Genomic DNA, 13,243 nt, shown 5'->3' with positions numbered 1-13,243 from the left:
AATATAGGTGGGAATGTGACGGGAAGATGTTTACTACCTCGACGGGAAAAATGTGAGTAGAATGTGTGAAATTGGGAAAGCTGTGGCCTAGCGTTTGGAAGAAAATAGGAATTAACCAGATTGTGCCCAGATGACACACATACACAAACAAGAGAAGAGTTTTTAGTAATATAGATAGATGAGATCATTCTTTTAAGAGGAAGTAAAAATACACAAGATACCTTTACCATTCTAAATTAGATAAGTAAATTGGTGGTCTGGAGGCAAAAACCAAAAAATGCAAAAATTTGGTTAACACCAATTAGTTCTTGTAGCAACACAGTATAGTGTTGTTCCTCAATATATTTCACAACTGATTCATTCCATGTCAGTTCTAGAAACAGCTGGGAGCCGACCCTTGAAAGTTTCAAAGCACAACCAATCACCCAGATTATGTATTTCGTGTTGCAGTTTTCATTACAACCGCCATTCATTCGTCATAAAATAAAACATAGATCTTACTAATATTAAAAACACAAAACACGTGATTATTGCCCCTTTTTGTTTTCTTTAAATAGGCACGTTTTTTTTTTTGCAGCGTTGGTTAACATAACGAACCGCAAGTATCGCAACAAATGAACAATATTGCTCTTAAAAAACTATGGTCAATAAATACAGCACCGCCTTGTGCAGTTAACTGCCCTGCCTGAGCAACAAGAGTAGGGGACACAAGGAGGGTCATTGTGAGGCCGAAACCCTCCTTGTAGCCGCCGCTGCGGCCACTGCCACCATGAACCTACAAGGCCTCTCTCGATCGTAGCATCAGCTGCAACGACAGAGGTTGCAGAAAGCAGCGAGGCAGGAGGTTCAAGCCCCCAGCCTGGCTGGCTCTCCCTCCCTCCGAGGGCCTAAAGCGCCCCGTTCCCCGAGCAGTCCCTTTAACTAGTGGGCAATAACAAGGCCCGCGTCCCCATAGACGGCAAGCGCACGGCATCAATCGGACATTACCACGAAGCCCGTGAACAAGAGGCCGGAGCGGTGCAGTCCGGTCAGACCCAGCTCGACCCTCACCTCCCAGCGGCTCCAACGACGCTCGAGCAGCGCTGACAACCGCTCGCTGACAACCCCTCGGGACGGCCCGCCCCCTCCAGCTGATTGACACCGAGCCGGGCCAACCATAGCCACGGGCACGTTGGACTAACGGCGCTGTGGGCCAATTGGTGTCGCCCGCTGAGGTGACGTGTTCACGTTGGGGGAGGGGGCCGAACCGAGCCGACGGAGGCAGTTCTCGGTGCCGCCACACGGGGCGCGGGTTTGCAACGCCTGGAGCAGCCAGTTGCTGCATCCGCCCTGGCGCTTCTCGCAGAGGGCCGGCAGACAGGAGAAAAGCAGAAAAACACTGAGAAAACTCAGCAGGTTAGGCCGCAACTGTGGGAAGAGGGCGTCCGTAGAAGGTGGTGCAGCGGTAGGGTTGCTGCCTCACAGCGCCAGACCCGGGCTCGATCCTGATTACGGGTATTGTCTGTGCGGAGTTTGTACATTATTCCCGCGTGGGTTTTCTCTGGGCGCTCCACTCCAGTTTGCATACACACCCAAAAGGCGGGTTGTAGGTTAATTGGCCTCGTTGTAAATTGTCCCTAGTGTGTAGGATAGTGTTAATGTGTGGGAATCGCTGATCGGCACAGACTCGGTCCGAAGGGGCTGTTTCCCCGCTGTATCTCTAAACGAAGAAGCCACTTCGTCAGAATCTTGATGAACTGTAGGGGGGGAAAGGAGAAGGGGGTGGTTACATCTCGAATAAGATTTAAAAAAAACATGGGGATAAGCTGCAAACATGCAAAGGAACAGGTTTCTGGAGGAACTCGGTGGGTGAGGGAATATGAGTCGTGTAGATGAGTCGTGGTCTCTTGTGTATTTAGAGATACAGCATGAAAACAGGCCCTTCGGCCCACCGAATCCATGCCATCCATCGATCAACCTATTTCTATGTTATCTCATTTTCACATCCACTATCTGCCCACAAGGATCAATTTACAGAGGCCTATTAATCAACAAACCCACATGAGTTTGGGATGTGGGAGGAACCGGAGGAAATTCCACACAGACAGCACCTGAGGTCAGGAATAACCCCGGACTCTGGCGCTCTACCAGCTGTGCCACTCCTGCCTTAAAAGTTATCTGGAGCAATGAGAGAGTGAGAACATAGACAGAAGATTGTAGGAGTTCTGGTGTAGGAGTTGTGAATTACAGAGCAGGAAGACATGCCCAGCAGAAAAAAAAAAAGTTAAACCATTATCGTAACCAAAAGTTTGTGTCTTGCTCAAGATCCTAGCATCTGCAGTTCCTTCTGTGGCCTGAGTCATTATCATAACCTGAGTAACTCAGCGGATCAGGCAGCTCTGGAGAAAAGGAATAGGTGATGTTTTGGGTTGGAACACTTCTTCAGATATCATCAAGTACAGGATCACCCCTGCAGACTGAGTACAATCTGCATTTGGCTTCGAGGAGACCACATTGTGAACACCGAATACTAGAATGGAAGAAGTGCAAGTGAATCACTGCTTCATCTGGAAAGACATTTTAGGTTTGTTTTCTTTGACCTGCCTGGCATGTCGGGCAGGTCTTCCTGTTTATGCTCCTCAGTTAAATCTTCACAGTTATAACGGAAACATCAGAAACCTGGCAAGATATTCTAGTAACTGAGGTGTGGAAAATGAGCATGCTTAAGCTATCTGCAACTAGTGAATCAGAAATTCATGTGAGTGGAGTGCCATGTTTAAGTATAGCAATGCTTTGATAGTTTCAGCCCTTCATTTGGTCACGGCAACAGGTTTCTCAGCAATTGCAGCGTTTCTTGTATATGGTGCACCTGGCCACCTGCTGGTAGCTGGTGCTGCACAACAGAATGGTTATATTATGGTGCCAATATCGTTGATTTAGAATAAAAATTAATAATGGTGATCACAAAATTCCTGTATTTTCATCATCCCAACTAGTTCACTGATGTCTTTTACGGAAGCAAGAAAAGGATGCTGATCCGAAAAAGTTATCTGTCAATTGACCAGCACTGTGGTGCACCTGGTAGAACTGGGTTTGATCCTGACCTCATGTGGAGCTTGTGTGATTGACTTTTTAGTTAGTTTATTATCGTCACGTGTACCGAGGTACAGTGAAAACATTTTTTTGTTGCGTGCTAGCCAGTCAACGAAAAGACGATACATTACAATCAAGCCATCCACAGTGTACAGAAGAAGTGCTGCTGTGGAGATAAAGATTTGAAAGAATAAAGTGATTGCAGTGTATGATAGCAGATCCCCTTCTGGGACCAGCACACAAAGAGTCCCCTGGCTTTTGCGCCATCTTTCCAGGTATTGCCTTCTCAAATTATCTAGCAAGCAGCAAGGTTAAATAACAATTAGGGAAAGGGCACAAGTGCCTGCCTTGACAGTGAAGTCCACAACATCTGATTAAATGAACATAAGTGTGAGCTATTCATAGTATTGACTTGCAATGAATGAAGGATAGATTTAGCACTGGATAGATCCAACATTCATCAGGTAGTACACAGGGCTGTGGAGTCGATACCCAAAACATCATTCTCCTTGATTTCTTGTGTATCTGACTCCGACCCCGACCCCTAGGTATAATAATTCTAAATCTGCTATGATGACATTACACAAGATAGCATTTCATAAGAACTACATGAATCATCAGGCTACCTTTTAAACCCATGTCCTTAAGGTTTTGAGTCTAATGGTTGTAGCTATGCTATTGTGGCATTTTTATAGTTTATTATTGGAAAAAAAACATGATTCATTATGCTAAAATAGGGAAAAAAAACATATAGGAATATGACAAAATTAAAATTCCATTGAATTAAATCAAAATTAGAAAAGCATTACTCCAAAATTTATTAAACTAAAGCCACAGGTATGAGCTAAATTATGACCAAAATTTTTTATCACGTGCAAGAGAAATTAAAACTTAATGCAGGTAGTTAAGTTTGCCACAAAAGTACATACCTAAAATGTATTAATACTTGTCCTTAGGAACAGAATTGCTTCTGCCAGATCTGCTTTCATTGAAACCCTTAAATCTGATTTAATTATTTTCAGTGCGGAGAATAGTCTCTCCACGTTGACCTGAGTGGGTGGTATGGCTGTTACTATCATAGCTGCAAATTTTACTATTTCTAGATAAGCAGGGATGACTTCTTGTACTGTAAGTTAAGATGAGCGATTATATTTCTCTACTTTTAAACCACCAAGAAATTCTTGCTTAAATTCCATTAGTTTAACATCAAAAGGGTGTCTTCGCAAGTTTAAACGGGAACGCTTTACTCTCGACTGTTCAATTTTATCTAAATACTAGACTGTGGGACCCATTGGGTCCCAGCATCACACGGGAGGGCTGGTCCCCCAACGCAATATTCCACCTCTCCACCAATTCCAATACCTGGTGGCCAGTGGGGGGAGGGGGAGGGGGGCTTTCTGGAGCACTAGTATGGGTGTTGTGGGCTGAAGGTACTACTTTCCAGCTGGCTGGTATGGACATTGAGGGCTGAATGGAGTCTTGGGCAGGCAGCTCACTCACTCACGGCTGGTGACAGTTGACTCACGGCTATTCCTTGAAATTCCATTTCGAGCAGGGTGCAAGGCCACCAAATTTAAGTGCAGTTTCTTACCACTTCAAGCAGGGTGCAAGGCCACCAAATTCAAGTGCAGTTTCATACCATTTCAAGCAGGGTGCACGGCCATTGCAGAGACTGAGTCACGCCCACACTTCTGGGTTTTATAGTCCCTCCCCCCTCCCACCAGAAGGGGCATGGCCTTCATGGTGTGATTGACAGGAGCGAGAAATTCAACATTTTTTAAACACGAATAACTCTTATTTTTCATCGATGGGAAAAATCCTCGGCACCTGATGAGCGGAGGGGGACTCTGAGTAAGATGGCCAAAAATCTCAGCCGGACGTGATAGTGTTTTTTCTAAAATCAATATAAAGCGCAAACAGAAAGTGGTCAAGATTAGACTTAATTATATAGAAGGCAAGGCAACTTAAATTAGGCAAGGCAACTTTAATTAGGCAAGGCAACTTTAGCATTTCCAAACGAAAGGCGACACAGCTTTAGCATTTCCAAACCAAAGGCAACACAGCTTTAGCATTTCCAAATTATATTTTCAAACCACATTAAGGGCACTGGCAGGTCAGTAAAACCACTCACAGTTTAGTAGAAATGTGTTCAGTGTTATTTACAGCTCAGACCGAGAGGTGACCCTCTCGCTCCCCCATCTTGCAGAGACTGACTAAGGCACTCAACACTTTGGGGTTTTATAGTCCCTCTGGAAGGGGCATGGCCTTCAGGAGAGAAAATCTCAACATTTTTTAAACACCAATAACTCTTTTATTTTTAATCGATGGGAAAAATCCTCTTGTCCTGCGCAGCGGAAGGGGACTCTAAGATGACCAAATATCACAGCCGTAAGTGGCAGCGTTTTTTCTAAAATCAATATACAGAACAACAGGAAGTGGTCAAGATCAGACTTTTAGTAATATAGATTTTGCAAAATCTGACACTTCATCATTTGAAGAGGATGATAAGGATTCGGTACTCCCATCTTCATTTTGTGGTTCTGTCTTTTCAGGTAGTAGCCCTTTTATCCGAACTGCAACATCACAGAGGGCCTCTTTTGCTTTAGTAGTTTGATCTTCGCTCAACAAGATTCGGTTCATTGGATCTACGTAGACAGCAGCTAACAAGATCTGATTTTCAAGTAGCAGACCCTGTCTTGATGATACAATTCCTTCATTAATTAATCCTCCAGCTTTGGATAGGTGAAATATTAAATTTTTCCACTGCCATAGGAATGTGCTAGGAATTAAATCCTCTGCTTGCAGCTTTTTGGTGACTGCATAAGGGTGAGCAAGCAGAACTTCTAATTGTGATGCCAACCTCCATTGACTTTTAGTCAGTAAGACACTGGAATTATCAATGTCTTCTAGAAAGGGTTTTAGGTCATCAAACGCTTAACCATCATATATGTGCTGCCCCAGCGAGTTGCTTGGTCCAAAATAGCTCCCTTTCCTGCACTGTGCAATTAAAAATTTGCTCGCTGCAACATCACAGACACATGGACTCAGACAACATACAAAAATATAAATTATATATCATGGCAAGGCAACAAGCCCTTCTTCAAACGTCTGCTATGCTGACAAAGATGCCCGTTCTAAACTAGTCCCGTTTACCCACATGTGGCCCATATACCTCTAAACCTTCCCTATCCATGTCCAAGGTAGACAAAAATGCTGGAGAAATTCAGCGGGTGACGCAGCATCTATGGAGCCAAGGAATAGGTGACAGGTTATAGGAATAGATTTTGGGTCGAGGAAGAGACGGAGACAGTAGGCTGTGGGAGAGCTGGGAAGGGAAAGGGAAGTAGGTAGAAAGCAAAGACTACCTGAAATTGGAGAAGTCAATGTTCATACCACTGGGGTGTTAACTACCCAAGCGAAATATGAGGTGCTGCTCCTCCAATTTGCGGCAGGACTCACTCTGGCCAACCAACCTGATCTCCCAGTGGCTCAGCACTTCAACTCCCCCTTACCATTCCGAATCCCACCTTTCTGTCCTGGGCCTCCATGGCCAGAGTAAGTTCCACCATTAATACCCTGAGATCAGTCCTTGTTCCAACCATCTCTCCCATGTCTGTATTCACCTATTACCTACCGGGCATTGTCCTGCCCCTCCTCTCTTCCACCTTCACCCCCTCCCCTAAACGTCTGAAGATAGGTCATGATCTAAAACGTCACCTGTCCATGTTCTCCACAGATGCTGCTTGATCTACTGAGTTACTCCAGCCTTTTACATAAACCAGCATCTACAGTTCCTTGTTTCTACCCTGACATCCATCTTTGATAAGAAACCAGAATGAATCAAGGAAAGAGAGAACATATAAATTTGGAGTCAAAGTAGGGGGAAAAAAGATAAAATTGCTTTAATGCTCTTTGGATTTCAACCAAGAAAAATCAAACATGTTCTTGATAAGCAAAGAAAGGATGGCATAGATGAAGTTCGAGCAGGTGCATGTGAACCTCTGTGTCACCTAACTACCCCCATCCCAGGTACTTTTCCCTGCAACTGCAGGAGATGTAACACGTGTCCCTATACCTCCTCCCTCACATCCACCCAGGAATGGCAGCAATCCTTTCAAGTGAGACAGAGGTTCACGTACACCTCCACTGACCTTATTTACAGCATCCGGTATTCCCAATGTGGCCTCCTTTACTTCGGTGAGACCAACCTCAGATGAGGCTTCCATTTTGCCGAACACAAGGATTACGGGATCCCCAGTTGCTAACCATTTTAACACCCCTGCCCACTCCCATCTTGACCTCTCTGTCCTGAGCCTCCTCCATTGCCAGAGGGAGGCAACATGGAAACTGGAGGAACAGCACTCGTATTCCACTTGAGTAGCTGAAAACCCAACGATATGAACATTCAAATTCTCCAATTTTGGTAATTAACCTAGGAACCCTCCCTTACCTGTATTCACCTATCACTATTGGTCCTGCCTCTTCTCTCTTCCAGCTTTCTCCCCATCCCCGCCCACCACAAGTAGTCTGACGAAGGGTTCTCACCCAAAATGTCACCTCTACACTTTCTCCAGAGATGCTGCCTGATCCGCTGATTTACTCCAGCACTTTGTGTCTATTTATGTGAACTAATACTTGCAGTTCCTTGTTCTGTCTTGATAAGTAATCTTTCAATGTTTTCTAACTGTCAAACAAACGGCTGCTTTAACCACAGGTTTTGTTCGTTTGTAAGCCACGGATAACAGATGGGAGTAGCTGTTAATTAATGTTTTAAGCACAAGATTTGCCTGAAATAAAATTCTGTGATTGTAATTTACAGCTTTTCTCAACATTTGGGAAAAAAATCAAACTCATAAATCAGCACCCAATGAGGCAACCCAGAAATCAATTGATGCAAGTTGGAAATTCCTTATCAAATGTACATGCTCAGTGTATAAGTATTATCCATCCAGAAAAGGAGTTTTTAGATTGAACTACAGGTATGGTGAAAGGTAAGTAAGACATCAAAAGACACAAAAAACAAAAAGTACTCTAAATAATGGTTGTGTATTATGCGTATTAAAACAAACAATACATTGCTTTCTGCACTGAATCTTTCAGTTACTGAAAAAAAGATGGACAATGACCATTCTCAAACTATGTTTTGAATGTTAAGAGAGAGTTAGATAAAGCTCTAGGGGCTAGTGGAGTCAAGCGATGTGGGGAGAAGGCAGGCACAGGTTATTGATAGGGACGATCAGCCATGATCACAATGAATGGCGGTGCTGGCTCGAAGGGCCAAATGGCCTCCTGCACCTATTTTCTATGAATGTTATTCATTCAAAAGCATTACTGGCATTATCATTATTTATTGTTCACCCATAATTGCCCCTGAATTGAGGAGGGTGCTAAAAAAGATGCACACACAGCGGTGCTGTTAGTGTTGCTGCTTCACAGTGTCAAAGACCGCAGGTTCATTCCTGAACTCGAGTGCTGACCATACAGCGTTTGCATGTCCTCCGTGTATTTCTCCAGGTCCCAAAAATGTGCGGTTATTGGCCTCTGTAAATTGGTGTGTAGGGGGGGGTGGAAGATTGCAACCTTCACGTGGTCCGCCCTGTTTCGACTAATGTAATCAACTCGACGTGCACAAACGGAAGATCAAATAGAACAAGTTGTCCAACAACTTTAGGCTGTGCACGCCACACGAAAGAAGAAGAAGGTGTGTAGGGGATAGATGTCAAAGTGGGATAACATAGACCAAGTGAGAACAGGTGACCGATGATTGGCTTGGACTCAGTGGGACGATTTCATCATCTCAACCATCTGGGTGGGTTTGAAGTCACAGGTGCCCGACCGTAACTAACCAACAACCCCTGCTGCACTTACAGAAATGAAAATTATAGAGCTTGTACAACCCGTATTACATCTCCACATTTCCAATACATTCCACTATCTGGATCATCTGATGCATAAGGTGGCATTGTCCCAACTCGTCTCTGGACCCTTCTGATCTTTCAGTTGCACCATCTACTGGTGGAAAAACGCTATTGCAGGCATAAGCATATTGGGATCTATTGAAATAAATAATAACCTTAAGGATACATTAAAGCAACAAAAAATAAAATTGGTATACATCTGGAGTATTGACATTTTATCATTTTTAATGTGATCTCCAGATTTTGAGAATATTCAAGGTAGCAGAAATATTCAAGGTAGCAGAAATAAAAGATAAGCATATCCAAGGCAGAAAGAAACTACGAAGGCAAAGACTACTCGAAGATTCAAGAAAAGGCTAAGGTACTTTATAAATGCATGAATGGATTAAAGAAAAAGCCTAGGAACTTTATAAATGCAAGAAGGGATGACAGGATTAAAGTCAAACTGATAAACCAGCATGCTTGAGGCTTGTGTAGTGTCAGAGTAGCAGATTTTTCTGGACTCGGGATATTGCCTATACCAAAACACGTTCATTTCAATTTTTTTTCCTGTTTTTTTAAATTATATGGTGAACCTGATAACTTTAAAGATAGTAGAGAATATACCAGCGTTCTGGACTCCTCCGCTGACCACATGCCCGCAGCCCTGACCCTGATGTCTGAATCACTATCAGTCACACAGAGAATGTGCAAATTCCACAGAGACAACACCTGAGGTCATGATGGAACTTGGGTCTCTGGTGCTGTGAGGCAGCAGCTATACCACTGTGCTGCCCTTGCCACTGTGCTGCGTAAAATTATTTTGGAATGATTGCTCAAGCATGTTAAAGAAAAACTGATGCCATGCTAATATAATATAAATCATGTAAACAAATGAATCCTATTATACAGTGAATTGCACAAAAGAGCACCAGCAGTTAGTGCTGCTACCTCAAGGCCCCAGTGAACCAGGTTTGATCCACACCTCAATCTGGATGGAGTTTGCATCTTCTTCCTGCCTGCTGGATGCTTTGGTTTCCTCTAACATCCAAAATACTTGCTGGTATGTTCAAAAGTGTAAAACTGCACATTATAGTAATTCACGCGTTGTGAATAAAACTATCTTTATTGGCAATACAGCTTTTAAACACGAGTGTTAAAGAGTTCAAGCAAGGTCCCTGCTGTTGCTGTAGGACACACTCGTTGACTGATGACGATCTTCACTGCAAACTTCCGCCAAACTCAGTCATGTGACCGCAAGAACAGGAGTATGGAGGATGCCATCTCAACGGCACTTCACTCCGCCCTCTCCCACCTCGACAACAGAGACACTTACGTAAGAATGCTGTTCATCGATTACAGCTCAGCATTCAACACCATTATACCATCAAAACTGATCACCAAACTCGGTAACCTGGGCATCGACCCCTCCCTCTGCAACTGGATACTGGACTTTCTAACCAACAGACCCCAGTCTGTTAGGTTAGACAAGCACACCTCTTCAACCCTCACCCTGAACACCGGCGTTCCACAGGGCTGTGTGCTGAGCCCCCTCCTCTACTCCCTCTTCACCTATGACTGCACACCTGTACATGATACTAACACCATCATCAAGTATGCAGATGATACAACGGTGATTGGCCTCATCAGCAACAACGATGAGTCGGCCTACAGGGAGGAGGTCCAGCACTTAGCAGCATGGTGCGCTGACAACAACCTGGCCCTTAACTCCAAGAAGACCAAGGAGCTCATTGTAGACTTCAGGAAGTCCAGGGGCAGCACGCACACCCCCATCCACATTAATGGGACGGAGGTGGAACGTGTTTCTAGCTTCAGGTTCCTGGGAGTCAACATCTCCGATGACCTCTCTTAGACCCACAATACCTCAGCTCTGATCAAGAAGGCTCACCAGCGTCTCTTCTTCCTGAGGAGACTGAAGAAGGTCCATCTGTCTCCTCAGATCCTGGTGAACTTCTACCGCTGCACCATCGAGAGCATCCTTACCAACTGCATCACAGTATGGTATGGCAACTGCTCTGTCTCCGACCGGAAGGCATTGCAGAGGGTGGTGAAAATTGCCCAACGCATCACCGGTTCCTCGCTCCCCTCCATTGAGTCTGTCCAAAGCAAGCGTTGTCTGCGGAGGGCGCTCAGCATCGCCAAGGACTGCTCTCACCCCAACCATGGACTGTTTACTCTCCTACCATCCGGGAGGCGCTACAGGTCTCTCCGTTGCCGAACCAGCAGGTCCAGGAACAGCTTCTTCCCGGCGGCTGTCACTCTACTCAACAACGTACCTCGGTGACTGCCAATCACCCCCCCGGACACTTATTATTATTTATTCAAATCATTTGCTATGTCGCTCTTCCAGGGAGATGCTAAATGCATTTCGTTGTCTCTGTGCTGTACACTGACAATGACAATTAAAATTGTCGAGAGGGGGCGCTGACCTGTGCGCGGCTGCCCAGCCAGCAGCTGTCTGTCTTTTCATCTCTTTTTTATTTTTAGTTAGTTAAAGTGTTTTTGTTTCTGGAGTTCTAGACTTTTTTATGTGGGGGGGGGGGGGGGGGGGGGGGGGGGGAAGGGGGAAACTACCTTTCAGGGTCCCTACCTGGTCGGAGAGGCGGCTTTTCTCCGGGCTGCAGTTTCGACCCGTCCTCGCGGCCTACCAGCGGGCCTGGAGCGGTGTTTCCTGACGGGGACCGCCCAGAACCACGGCTTCGGCAGCGGCACAGCGCTGGAGCGCTATCGTGGAGCGGGCGATGCCTTGCCTGGGTCGCCGCGCTGGAGCTCCGGTGAGCTGAAGACCGCCGGGAACAACATCGCGGAGCTGCGGGTCTGAGGAGCGGCCAGCTGCGGGCAGCGGCGCTGAACTGTACACCGGGAGCCTGGGATCTCGCGACGAGATCGCCGGTAGTGGAGCTCCAACCTGCGCGGCTTTGTCGGCTTCGGAAACCGCGGCCTCCAGTACGGAAGCGGCCGTTCCAGGTGTCCCAAGCCGCTGTGAGGATTCTCCCGACGCCGGAGCACCATCACCCGGCGAGAACGGCCAGGAACATCGGGCCTCCGTAGAGGCAACTGTGGAGGCCTCAATTGGCTCGACTATGGGTGAACTGGGGTTGGGGACTGGACTTTGTGCCTTCCCTCATGGTGGGAGCCATTGTGGGGGGATGTTCTTTATGTTTAAATCTCTTATTAATGTTATGTCTGTATTCTTTCTTTATGTGCTGCATTGGCAAGAAGCATTTCACTACACCTAGGTGTATGTGACCAATAAATAACCTTTGAACCTTTGAACCTTTGAACCTTTGAAAATTGAATCTGAATCTGAATCTGAATGTGACCATCCCATTTCTACTGACGAAGGTTCGATCAATAAGTGGTTCAACCACCAGATGGCGCCACATGACGACCCCCCCCCCCCATCCCCAGAACTGGAGGAATGAAAACGAGCAGGTAGACGAATACGGTGGCCCGACCTCATTATTACCTCTTCAATAATTGACTCCAGCATCTTTCCCACCACCGAAGTCAGGCTAACTGGTCTGTAATTCCCCGTTTTCTCTCTCGCTCCTTTCTTGTAGAGTGGGATAACATTAGCTATCCTCCAATCCACAGGAACTGATCCTGAATCTATTGAACATAGGAAAATGATCACCAATGCGTCCACTATTTCTAGAGCCACCTCCCTGAGGACCCTGGGATGCAGACCATCAGGCCCAGGGGATTTATCATCCTTCAGTTCCATTAGCCTACCCAATTCTATTTCTCGTCTAATGAAAATTTCTTTCAGTTCCTCGACCCCCGTAGATCTTCTGTCCTCCCGTACTTCTGGGAGATTGTTTGTGTCTTCCTTAGTGAAGACAGATCCCAAGTACCTGTTCAACTCTTTTGCCATTTCCTTGTTCCCCATAATAATTTAACTCGTGTCTGCCTTCAAGGGACCCACATTTGACTTTGCTATTCTTTAAATCTTAACATATCTAAAGAGGCTTTTACTGTCCTTCGTTACATTCCTGGCCAGCTTTCCCCTCGTACTTCATCTTTTCAGCCCGTATTGCCCGTTTTGTTTCCTTCTGTTGTCCTATGAAAGTTTCCCAATCCTCTGGCTTCCGGCTACTCTTTGCTGTGTTATACATCTTTTCTTTTAGTTTTATTCAATTCCTAACTTCTCTTGTCAGCCACAGTTGCCTCCTACTCCCCTTAGAATCTTTCTTCCTTTTTGGGCCGTTTCCATCACTATTACATCTTGAATAGCCCCATTGGCAGTTGAA

The 13,243-nt window shown here is 45.5% G+C and overlaps 1 protein-coding gene and 1 long non-coding RNA gene across 4 annotated transcripts in view; one reads left to right on the top strand and one right to left on the bottom strand.

Annotated features, from left to right (window-relative positions):
- mbtps1 (membrane bound transcription factor peptidase, site 1) overlaps positions 1-1,123 on the bottom strand; it is an 85,246-nt gene extending 84,123 nt beyond the window's left edge. For 2 of the 3 annotated variants that reach the window (XM_033036156.1, XM_033036158.1), the window contains exon 1: positions 988-1,113. The gene's annotated coding sequence lies outside the window, so the exon portion shown is untranslated. Of the gene's footprint in view, positions 1-987 lie in introns of all 3 variants that reach the window. The other variant, XM_033036157.1, reaches the window with a different exon arrangement.
- A 174-nt stretch (positions 1,124-1,297) lies between these two features.
- LOC116982744 lies at positions 1,298-3,933 on the top strand. The gene is made up of 2 exons (XR_004414526.1): positions 1,298-1,395; positions 2,976-3,933. It is a non-coding gene; the product is annotated as an uncharacterized LOC116982744 (long non-coding RNA).
- Positions 3,934-13,243: the final 9,310 nt, after the last annotated feature.

This window comes from Amblyraja radiata, chromosome 17 (genome assembly GCF_010909765.2).
Source record: "Amblyraja radiata isolate CabotCenter1 chromosome 17, sAmbRad1.1.pri, whole genome shotgun sequence".
Classification (NCBI taxonomy): Eukaryota; Metazoa; Chordata; class Chondrichthyes; order Rajiformes; family Rajidae; genus Amblyraja; species Amblyraja radiata.
The sequence above is the reverse complement of the archived record's forward strand: the minus strand, read 5'-3'. Positions and strand labels throughout refer to the sequence as shown.